This window comes from Zonotrichia albicollis, chromosome 5 (genome assembly GCF_047830755.1).
Source record: "Zonotrichia albicollis isolate bZonAlb1 chromosome 5, bZonAlb1.hap1, whole genome shotgun sequence".
In the NCBI taxonomy this organism is placed as follows: Eukaryota; Metazoa; Chordata; class Aves; order Passeriformes; family Passerellidae; genus Zonotrichia; species Zonotrichia albicollis.
In genome coordinates, this window is record NC_133823.1 from 45,230,767 (window position 1) to 45,243,042 (window position 12,276).

Sequence of the window (12,276 nt, forward strand, 5' to 3'; positions counted from 1 at the left end):
AGTTCTCCATTTTTTTCTGTCATTTCTGACCCTACTGCTTTGGAAGTCCTACTTGAAGAAGGACTTTAGGATTATCTGAGCCTGGCAGCTGAGGAGACTGGTCCTGAGCACTAAATCACTTTCTGCATTGTGTACCCACCCTCCCTGCAAGCAGCTGCTGCCCCCCATCTGCAGCCACTGCCCAGCTCCCTGTGCTCCCCATGGCAGGCAGGAGGATGGGAGATGGCCCAGCAGATGCTGTCCCAACTGGCCCCATGGGAGCAGGCAGGGAGGCTCCATGTCAGCCCTGCTTTTTTTTTCTCAGTGCTTTTCTCAGTACAGAAGGGAAGACAGCACTGAGATCACACTGCTTGTAGCTGCTCTGAGCACTCAGTCAGGCCTGGACTCATGTCTGTGCCCATGTATTTTGGGATTATTTCTTTCAAGTATTCAAGGTCTCTTGTTTTTACTGATGTAATGTAGATCTGCGGCATACCAGGGCTGTTTTCTGAAGCAGACCTAATAAACATATACCTAAAATCTTGCCTTTTAAGGACAATTTCTACACTGCAACTCAAGTTCCATTTTATTATTTTCTTAGCACTAGACACAGGGTAAGATCTTTCATCCCCATCATTCATTCCTGACTTACACAGAAGATTTATCACTTTTATGGGAATAATTCTCTGGCAGTACTGTTAAAGAAACTTTGTTGAAAGAGCAAAATAATCCAGGTTGGGTGAGCCAGGAATGAGTAATGATTTTTTACTTTGCTAAATTGATCATTTAGCAGTCTGGATACAATAAAAGAGTCGAATCAGGCCGATTGAGGGAGATGATACCCTCTCAGAAGTGATGATGAAAAAGGCTTTGAAACTTCTTAAACTAGGCTGGTCACCAAAAGGTTTGTAACATTGATGTGCAATTTCTTTAATGCTTCTGCAAGACAGAATGAAACAGTGCCTCAGACAAAAATCATGGATAAACCAGTAATTTATATTCATAGGGTTTTATTATCTTTGTATATGTGTGTCAGCCACTCGCTGATCCCTGCAAGTTACATTTCAAAAAGCAGTAGGCCATGCAAATAGGTTCTCCAAGGGGAATTAGTGGCACAGCTTACAGATGGCATTAAGTGAAGCAAGTAAGGAAGGTATTACTAAAGAAATCACTACTTTTAAACTGTAATATTGTCCACCTCTACATGCAAAGATGTATTAGATTGTTGTGGCTGAGAGCTGAAAAAAAAATGAAAATTAGCAAATTGAGCAATTTCTATTTTGAGATTTAAATATACATATTCTTGTAGCAGAATGACATCTCCCAGACATCTGAAACCTGTTCCAGTGTCTCAGCAACCTCACAGTAAAGATTTTCTTCCTAATACCTAACCTAAACCTACTCTCTTTCATTTTAAAGCCACTACCCCTTGTTGTATTACTGCACACCCTTGTCAAAAGTCCCAGCCGATTGGCACCTCATTGATCATCAGGTAGCTCCCTGCCTCTGATAGCAGAGAAGCCTATGCTGCACCTTGCAGCATCATGATGGAGAGACGCTGTCAAATTGCTGTAACCAGTCTGCCACTGGCCAAATAGAGCCCCACCATCCTGCATGGGAGTGGATATGCAGGTGCTGCCATGAAGCAGACTGTCCTCATGACAGTTTGCACTGCCCCCTCATCCCGAATTCTGGAGCTGGTGCTCCCCACCTCCTGCCCTAAGCATTGCACAGACTGGAAGTTCTGGCCCAGATTTTTCTGTTCACATGAGATTAACCAAGCTGTATGGCCATATATTCAAACCATATGGAGTCCTCACTCCAAGACATAAGTATGCATAAAGCCATAATATTATTCATGACACTTGATTAAAAACTCTTGCCAGTGTTCCTAAAACAGAGTTTTGAGGATTACTCTCTAATCACAGCACTGTCCTGAGCACATGGGAGCAGTTAAATATCTACTCAGTAAGATCAAAGTGGGGAAGACACCAAAGGTGAGTTTTCCTAATGCTCAAGAGATGGAACAGACTGCAGAACACACCAGAAAGGAAAACAAGCTCTGGCTGGAGAGGCATGAGTCAGAAGCCGCCTGCCTCTGAGCAAGGCACACAGATGACTGCTCTGCATTGCTTGTAACATGCAAACACATGGTCTGCACCCAGGGCAGCTGCTAGCACACACTGCATTGCTGAAAAATGTGTAAGGAGAACATAAAGTCCCCAGATCAAACCAATCCTCACATAACTGAACACAGGTCATTCCTCTGTCTAATGCACCCTCTGTGACACACTGCCAACAGTTTAGTAACTACTCTTACTTTAAATATTGGATTTTTTGATTGCTTTTAAACAGAAAGGACTCCACTAAAAGTAAAAGTTGAAGTATGTATATCAGAAGGAACAGAAGTTTCATCCAGTGCAGCTTGCATTCATAATTTCTAGGGCACAGAAGAGTTAATTCTTCTACTTGTTTATTTAGTTATGAAAGCTGAAAGAAAGGGATTGGTAGATTTGTAGTAAAAACTGGCACATATTGCTTGCTTGCTTTTTTTTTTTTTTTGCAGTAGTCAGTGGTCTACTAATTTTGTATTTCAGAACAAATCCCTGACCAGTTCTCCAATATGTACAGGTAATTCATATTTAAAGTTTTCAAGAACAATTCACTTCTATCTATAGAATAGAAATACTATCATTTGCTTATTTCTAGATAGATCTTAAAATCAGTTCAATGCAGTTTTGTTAGCAAAGGGCTTAACTAAATAGCAAAGGCTTCCATCAGAAACCTCAGCTCTCTGCCCTTCAGAACAACACAGTTGATGAAAAGGCACTCTTTGCTATATTTGTGTAGAAATAAAACATGTTTCATCTTCTCAGCACTCAATCATGATCATCTTCATCTTCACTGTTAGTGAAGTGGAAAGACCTGGAAATGGGTTCTGTTTCCTTTTTTGATGATGCGAAAGAGTGATTTTATCTTATCTGAATTTCACCCATAACTTTCCCTAGCTTTGTAGCTATCCTGAATAATTTCCTTCTATTCTGTGCTTTCACCAAAATTAGAAAAATCAAATACTTTGAAGGATCCAACTTAAACACACTTGCACTGACACTTGCTGTTACAAAGATTGGAAAAACAACTTTCCTATCTACTTGGCACTCAGAGAAAAGCCTTTGTGCCAGGAAGTTGCACTAAATCTATTTTCCCTTCCTTCCCCCCTCTGGCTTTTTTGTCTTTCTGACATACACTTATTAACTCTTCAACAGATGGAGAGGAAGAAAAAACATTGTGGTTTTCATCACAAGGTCAAAATCCCTACATTTCTCCTATTCTTTATAAGAGATTTGCAAGTAATTTTGTGACTGTAACTTTCTGTAGTTAAATCATAACTCTCTTGCAGAAATGTTGCAAGAACCAGAAAGGCTCTCACAGAAGACAGGAGAGAGATGGGGAAGAGGACCAGAGTGCTGAGGCTGTAGTTACCTCCCTCTGAGATATCCCATGCACTTTTAATTTCTCACACAACTCCTACTTAGATGTTAAACTAAACCCCACATCCAAAGCTTGTATGTTCTACTTTCTTTTACTATGACTTTTGACAGTTTCTGCCTCTATCCTGTCTTTGTTAGATGGATTTCAGACCCAGTCAGAAAATCATAACAAATGATTATTGAACAGAAAAGGTGAAACATTATTAATATTCTGAACATGCAGTTAGCCAGAAAAATGGGAAAAGCAAGCTGTTTTCTTGTCTTACACAGAAGCAAGGAGAAAAAAGATCTATCAAGACTGAAAGACTGTGAGCTGTTTTGTCTAGGGAAGGGGGAACAGAGAGGAAACATCAGAGTGGTCTTCAAACAAGAAGAAAGGTGTCTGCAATGACAAAAGGAATCCTTGATGCCATGACCTCTGTGTAAGAAGCAAATGTAATTGTATCAAATTACACAAGCTGGAAATTTAGGTTAGACATCAGAACAGACATTACAATAGCAAGGATAATTGAGCACTGGAGGAGACTATGAAATAACCACCAGAGAATGTTTTAAAAAACAGTTTAGACAAGAAACAGCCTGGAAAGATATGGCTACAATTGAAGCTGAGTAATGGACTAAATGCTCTCTTAAAGACCAGTGTTTTTTAATAACTTGCTGATTCCCTATGAACTTATGGCCTATTCATGCCCTGAACTATTCCCTGGAAATAAAACTAAACACAAAGAATTGACTTGTCTGTATTTTATAATAAAATAACATATATTGGAATTTTTCCTCCTGATTCAAAATGTGGGAAACCTTGATCCATGTTTTGCCTCTGGAGGTACCAGCAAGCACTTTTCCTCTTGCTGCTCACCTGTAGCACCTGCAGTGTTTTACAGACTGTTGTGCTCTTCTGGCACAAAGACCTACCACTGTGTTTTCCAGAATGTCTCATTTAGCCCAAAGTGATCCAAATTTGTTCCTAGAATGGAAATGAGGTAATTGGCAGGGGCAGTAGCAGAACTGTCAACAATTTAGTCATTTTATTAATGACTATACAAGTGTTTCATCTAATATATTATGCAACTGTACTTATGACTGCCTAACTTCAATGACACCAGAAGAGAAAGGACAGCTCAATACAATCACAAAAGAAGAAAACCAAGCTCTTCCTTTAAACATGATCAAAAGATCTTGATTTCATGCTTGGGTTGCTGTTGTCTGTGAAGGGATCCTTATCATGCTGCAAGTTATGTAAGCTAGCACTGGCAGAAGAAAACAGTGGACTAAAAAAAAATCTCAGAAAGAGAAATGTGTAGCTTTCATGCACTGAGATTGCACAGAAATTTGTAGATAGAAAAAGCATTTTAGGAGAACCAAAGCCCCTATATTCACAAGAACAACATGCAAATCTCTGGAATTCTTGCCTTGGTTCTCAGGCACAGCTTTCTAATGTCTTGGTGTGCATTTTCAGGCTCAAACCAGAATGCCAGCATTCACAAGGCACATCTCCTAAGTGTCCAGTTTGCTGCGCACACAACTGTCTGCATTTTGCATTGCCGAAGGACTCTTGACCAGCATTAACACACAGAAAAGCCCACCTGGCTACTTTTGAGACCAACAACAAAGGGATTATCTCTAATAAAGGTGCTTTAGTTTTACCCAGCTGTAGAAAGGAGCATAGGATATTTTTAAGAGATTATCCCAGACCATGTGTGTTAGTGGGAGACAGAGATGTGGGCACATCAGGTCAAGTCTCGGTGAAAATCCTGAACTGCCTTGCACAGATCACTGGACAGTTTGAGAAGAACTACTCACAGCAGCCTCTGTAATTTTCTTCTTGACATTTTCCAATGAAAAAAAAAAAACTACTTAATTAAATATCTTATTTCAGTATTTCTGCTGCATCTCCAACAGCCAAAAACAACAACATGAACTTTCCCATATCTTCGAGGAGTCTGAGTAAGTTCCCATGAGAAATAGCCCTCCAGAAAGACAGTGTCTGGAATGCTTTTGCCTTCCTACCTGCAAAGCAGCAGGAACAGTTGTGTGGTTACGTGACTGTTTTCACTGGGCTGTTTCCTTCCCAGCTAGGAGTACAGGTAAACACAGAAAAAGGGCCAGGGCTTGGATCAATTATATTACATGTGATGGTCTCAAATGACTGTGACATATTGTGTATGATATGTAACTGGGTCAAGAAGAAAGTTTTTTTCCTCATTGTCCAGTATTTGGCTTCCACAGAAATTCTGAAGTTCTGGCTGTTTTTCTCTCCAACAGATGTGAAAAAATAAAAACAAACAAAGAAAAAAACCTCACTCTTTTATTATTGCCAAACCTTATCTTTTTACTTCAGAAATATTCTCCTAGGATGATGCGTACAAATGTACTTTTACTGTGATAATACATAGTTACAGAGACACTGCCATAGTAATATCACAGTGACACAGCATTTATTGAAAATGACAGTCTGACAGATGGTAGGGCAAACCCTTTAATCCTAGTTCTTGACAGTGTAGTACATTGTACATCTGATGCCTAAAAATGTTTTCCTCCTGTATGCAAATACATGTGCTCCCTGAAGCCTTCAAACTCCTGAAGAAATGATGGATGTGTTTCAGTTCAGCATAAAACACCATGCACCCTCAGATGGTCAATCAAATGCCTTTGGTTTGATAGGTATTGCACCTTACTAGCTGAAGAGTTAGATAAGAGGAGGGAAAGAAAGACAGATTTTGAGAAGAAGTCTTCAAAAAGTTCCTTCCATGCAAGTGTTAGGACACAGCAGCTGACTGCTGTAAGAGGCTACAGGAGATCACAGGGCACATACAGGACAACAACCAGTGCAGCAGGCCCAGCCAGCATGAGTTTGTGAAAGGCAGGTTCTGCTTGACCAGCCTGATCTCCTGCTATGACAAGGTGACATGCTGGGTAAGCAAGGCTGTAAATGCTGTCTACCTGGACTTTAATAAACTCTCTGACCCCATTTCCCACAGCATTCTCCTGGAGAAACTGCTGGTGGCTTCGACGGGTGCACTGTTCACTGGGTAAAAACTGTCTAGATGGATGGGCCAGAGCTGGTGGTGGATGGAGTTACATCCAGCTAATCATGAGAGATGTCCCTCAAGGCTCAGTGCTGGGGGCCAGTCCCAATCAATATCTTTATTGATGATCTGGATGGGGGTCTCAAGGGCATCCTTCAGTTGGTTTTCAGATGACACCAAACTGGGTGGGAGTGTTGATCTTCTGGAAGGTAGGAAGGGTCTACAGAGGGATCTGGACAGGCTGGACTGATGGGCTGAAGCCAATTGTAAGAGGCTCAACAAGCTGAAATACCAGGCCCTGCATTTCAGCCACAGCCCCCTGCAGCACTACTGACTTGGGGAAGAGTGGCTGTAAAGCTGCTCAGCAGAAAAGCACCTGGACATGCTGGTCAACAGCTGGCTTACCATGAGTTTGCTGTGCTCAAGTGGCCAAGAAGGCCAGTGGCACCTGGCCTGTATCAGAAATAGTGTGGCCAGAAGGATGAGGGCAGTGGTGGCCCCCTGACACTGGTGGGGTCACATCTCAAAGCCTACGTTCAGCTCTGGGCCCCTCTCTGTGAGAAGGACATTGAGGTGCTGAAGCATGGCCAAGAAGGGAGTGGAGCTGGTGAACATCCTGGAACATAAGTCTTACAAGGGGTTGCTGAGGGAGCGAGGGTTGTTGAGCCTGGAGAAAAGGAGGCTCAGAGGGAACCTTGTCATGTTCTACAACTGCCTAAAAGGAGGTTACTCCAAGGTAAAAAGTGATAAGATGAGAATCCAGGCTCAAGTTTTGCCAGGGCAAGTTCAGATTAGATATCAGGAAAACTTTTTTCATTGAAAGGGTTTCCAAGCATTGAAACAGGCTTCCCAGGAAAGTGGTGAAATCATCACCTCTACAATTACTCAAAAAACACACAGATATGGTGCTTAGAGGCATGGTTTGTGGTGGACTTGACAGCGTTAAGTTAATATTTGGACTTGATGATCTTAGAGGTCTTTTCTAACCTAATGATCCTATGATTCTGTGAGTAAAATGGTCTTTCATGGAGCATATTTCATGTTATCAAATGTCAGAATTAAGAAATCAGAAAAATATGATGCAAAAGCAATTTTTTTTCACTACAAAAAAAAAATAAAGAACCACCAAATTTTTCCCAAATAACAATAATTAGGCTGAAAGGAAGAAAAAAAAAAGGGTAAAGAACAGCAACATTTCCTTGTTTGGGTTTTTTTCTGTTTATTTCATATAAACAATGCAGATAAACTCAAAATGTAGGGTAGGCAATATTAATTACAAATGATTTGACAATCCTTCCTCTGAATCAGAATTTCACTTCACAATTACTGTCCAAATAAACCTACATGCTTAAATAGCACAGCATAACATATCTTTGTGATCCTATGCACTGGAGGATCATCAGAGGAATTTCCAAGACAAAAGTTTATTGTCTCCCAACCTAGGAGATATGCAGGGAAGGGAATGCCTTTCAGAAAAACCTCAGAACTATGCAGTGAAATAACTCCTTAGGTGTTGTTTGCCCTAAATCCATTGCTTTACTAGGATAGGAAGGTCAGCAGTTGGGACTCACTCGAGTGAGGAGTTTCAGATTGGACTGTCTCTTGTCCAACCCATTGCCTCTCGCTGAATTAAACACCCACTGCCCTAAAAACCATGCAGACCAGCTGCCTTATGAATTTGGAGAGAGGTGGAGGTACAAGGCATTTAAGCTGGAAATTGGGGAAGGGAAGGAAATCACTGCATTTTGGGCTTTGATGGGGAAACAGAACGGTGAACTGGAAAAAAAAAAGGAGGGTTTTTTGGGAAAATTCATTTAAATGAGATGGGCTAGTTCAAGAAGCACAGTTCAACTTGCACAGATAAAAGAGTTTGCAAATGAAATGCATGTGCACATCTGAAAATCTGCAAAGAGTAACTTAAACACTGACACGAAATTGTTTTGGACCACTGTGCACAGAAATGAAACCCAACTCATGCAGAATGGGTTCTGTGTTTTGGAGGCAGTAAAACCACACTTTTCCTCTGTATCACCTTCTCTGTATCTCTCTAGTGGTTCTCTCCCACAAGCCCATCTTCACTTTTCTCTTAGGTTCTCTCAGATTTTCTTTGTATTTCCAGCTTCCACTGCTTTTCCACGGCATTAACCAACAGTATGTTCTTCTCAGCTGTTTTCTCCTGTGTCAGGAATGTTCCTCATCTGTAGATAAACTGTAAGACAAGCAAATTTTAATTTCCTAATTAAATTTTAACTTTATAGAATCACATAAATGCTATATAATAAAATGCAATATTTATTTCTATAATAATATTTATAATTTGATTTTAATTTTATAGTTGAGTGTTTTATAGGAATACAAGAAGAGCTGGAATGGATCAAAGCAAAGATCCATCTAGCCCAGTAGTTTCTACGATCAGAAGAGAAATTTAGCATAGTGGGTGCTACTAGTTTTTGAATTAGAAGTAGGTAAAAGGATGGAGGCAACTGCCCCTTAGTCAAAGAGCATTTGAAATATCTCCAGAATAAATAAAGAAGGCGTTCTTTAGGCAAGAGGCCATCTGTATGCAAAAAACCATCTATGTGATTCTTTCTCAGTACACCCCCACCACAGATCAGTGAATCAGTTATGAGCTGACTCCTTCCATCCGTTTGTGGCTTCTTGTTTGTGGATTCATGCCTTGCCTAAATTGAAATCAGCAGGAGCACCTACTCCCAGACATAATCTGTCTGTGTCAGTTGCCAGCAGCAATTACAGGAACTCATGGGGAACATTGGCTGCAGGTTACTGAAACAGATGTCAGTTGTAACAACACAGGCATGAGACTGAATTTCAGAGTGCAAGCAGCCCAAGGTGCCGTGTGCAAGTTCCAACAGGTCCGGCCACAAATCAGACCATCACCTAAAAATCACAATTTGCAACCATCATTCATATTCAGAGCAAGCCCTGCTTTTCTCTGCCTCATGGAGTCACAAACATATTGCAGCATTAAAATGTTTTTTTATTTCCTACTAAGGCTTTTTAACCTTACAAGAGGTATGAAAAGTTGAGAGGTGGAGATGCGACAACAAGCAATTAGAAACAAAATCTTATCGCTATTGCAGGAGGACAGTCATTCTAGGAATAAGGCTAACAACATTTAGAGATTATTTGTACTGGAAGACTTCTTTTTAATTTATTGAATTTTAAAGCAAATGAAGCCAAGAAGTGTTTCTGAAGGTTTTTGCTACTATCACTCACAAATGTGCACCCTTTATAATTCACATCTCTGCTCTGCATAGGTGAAAAGAGGAAAATATATTGAAAATGACAAATATGCTTATGCAAATAATCAATACAGGCCTGTCTGCCACATGTTAAGACCTGTCCTGAGCCTGCCCCACCTTATTTTCTATTCAACCTTATGGCCACAAGCAGAGCCCCCTGTCCTTCCAAGGTAAAACCCACTATGGTGAGATCATCACAGCAGTGAGTTTTACCACAACCTTACATTGCATCACAAGTCAGGCCTGGGTCTACAAACTCTTCAAACATTTCACAAACCCACTGGTCATCCCAGCTCCCAGAGTATACCCTACACTCTCTCAGAATACTCCTTCTCCCCTAGGGAAAGCCAAAGCCACAGCAGGAAATATGCAGCCTGTTTTCTGTTGTCTAAACATTCTGGGGGAGTGCTAGGGCAGCCTGAAGGAAACAGCTCCCCAGTACTGGCTGCTGTCCCACTGCACACAGGCAGCCACCAAGGTGAAACTTCTGAAAGGAGCTCAGCACAAAGTACATGTTTTCCACTAACAGATAAAACATTTGTATCACTGATAACACACAAATTAATTGAAATGGGCCATTGTCATAAACACTGCCTATGAAAAAGACTAGTTTTATACGTAGCTAGGCAATTACTCACTGAAAAGTGTCTTTATCTTCTGTCTACATCATTCAAACCAAGAGTAGGAGAGGCCCCATCCTTCCTGCCAGAGAACGACATCAAGCACTGTAAGGCCTCAGCAGGGAAAGACCATGAGAGGAAGGTGGAAAGAGTGTGCTGTTTAAGGATGGCACACTGAACATGGAGAGGCAAACTCATAAAGCCTTGTGTGCAAACCCTTAACCAAAGAGCAGTGACACTTGAAGTCCCTGCTCAGGTGAGCTGGATCACCTGTGCCACCCTTAGATCCTGGCCCACAGGCAGAGAGGTTGGTCCTTTTGCCAAATTGCAGGTGCAACTCCAAGTGTCAGGAAAGCTCAGCAAACAGTAGCCATCCTAAATATTTTCCTGTGTTTTCCAACTTTTTCTACCCATTGGCTATTTCATTTGTTCCCCTGTGCCCCTGGAAGGTGCAGGAGATGCTGGAGTGATGGATACTTTCTGCCTGCTCTGCCTGCCTAAGTCAGAACCTGGCACAGTTTCAAGCTTGCCTGAGTATCTGCTATAAACAACAGTTAAAACCAAAGATAATGTCAAGCAAAAATGTATTTCCTTTCACAAACTGCACTAACCTTGAGGTGAACTATAAATTCTGTGCCAGTATTATCTACCTGTAGAGCATGAATAGATTTTATAGGTTTTGAAGTAAATGGGTTGCATTTTGTATATTTTTAGGTCTTAAAAAAGGAATATGTATTTGGAAAGCCTGACTCTACACAGACCTTGTTAAAGAAATACAGCATACAATGTTAGAGAGCCAGGGACAAATCTGGCCTCAGGTCTTACACCTCTTCTGCTGCTGATCACCATCCTCTTGGCTTGAGAGGTGGCCACAGATATCTGACAAGTCAAATAAAATAACAAACTGTTTTAAACTCTCACACACACACATATATATCCACACATATATGTATGTATATATATGCCAAACCATTAGTTTGGTACAATAAAACACACTTTCTGGAGGGTTTGTCATGTCCAAATTGTCTTTCATCCCACGTTTTATAAAATAACTGATGACACTAAGGTAGTTTTAAGACATATAAATACATTTCTAAAGGGACTATTTAACTTTGTTGCAATTTATCTCTCTCAAAGTTCAAAATTATACTAAAAAGTTGATGAGAATGATGAGTGCTTTCCAGTGCCAAAGTTTGAGGGAAATTTTGACTGGTTCCAGGATAGGGGTAGAATGGTGGGAAGAGCAACACACCTGCATTGCTATAGGAGATCTTTAACTCCTCATATAAGAACAAAAATCACACCAAAAGAGCAGTCAGATATGCACTAAAAGAGAAAAAGGGTTTGTAATGGGAGTCACCTGGAGATCAGCTGTTTTGTCTCTGAAACAGGTACATACACAGCCTCAAATGGTGCAGTCAGCAGAGAACAGCCCACTCTCTGCTGACAGGCAGCTGCTCTTCTTCGGGATTACAAAAAAAAAAGGAATTCTCCTGGGAGAGGAATGTGTTTAAGCCTCCTCTGTTTTCTCAGTTCTTTTGTAACATCCCCAGGTTGGGCAAGAAGCATTATCTTCCCTTTGGGGAAAGTGACCCAGGCAGGAGCCACACTTCAGCAGCTGCACCGTGTGATAACCGTTTTCTGAACTCTGCTTGATAGTGGGCAGCTGCAGACAAGTGTGTGTAGACTGAAAAAGTCTCCAGTTAAAATGGTAGCACAGAAAACACCAAGTGAGTCCAGATAAACACCCAGAGCAGTTCGCTGTACATTCTCCAACCTAGGTGTAAATATATTTCTGATCTGCCCGAGCCATGCCTCAGCCTAGACAGAGAGCATGGCCCCCACGGCAGAAGGCACCAGCAGAGTTCCCCAAAATAAATTTCCATGGGTGCAG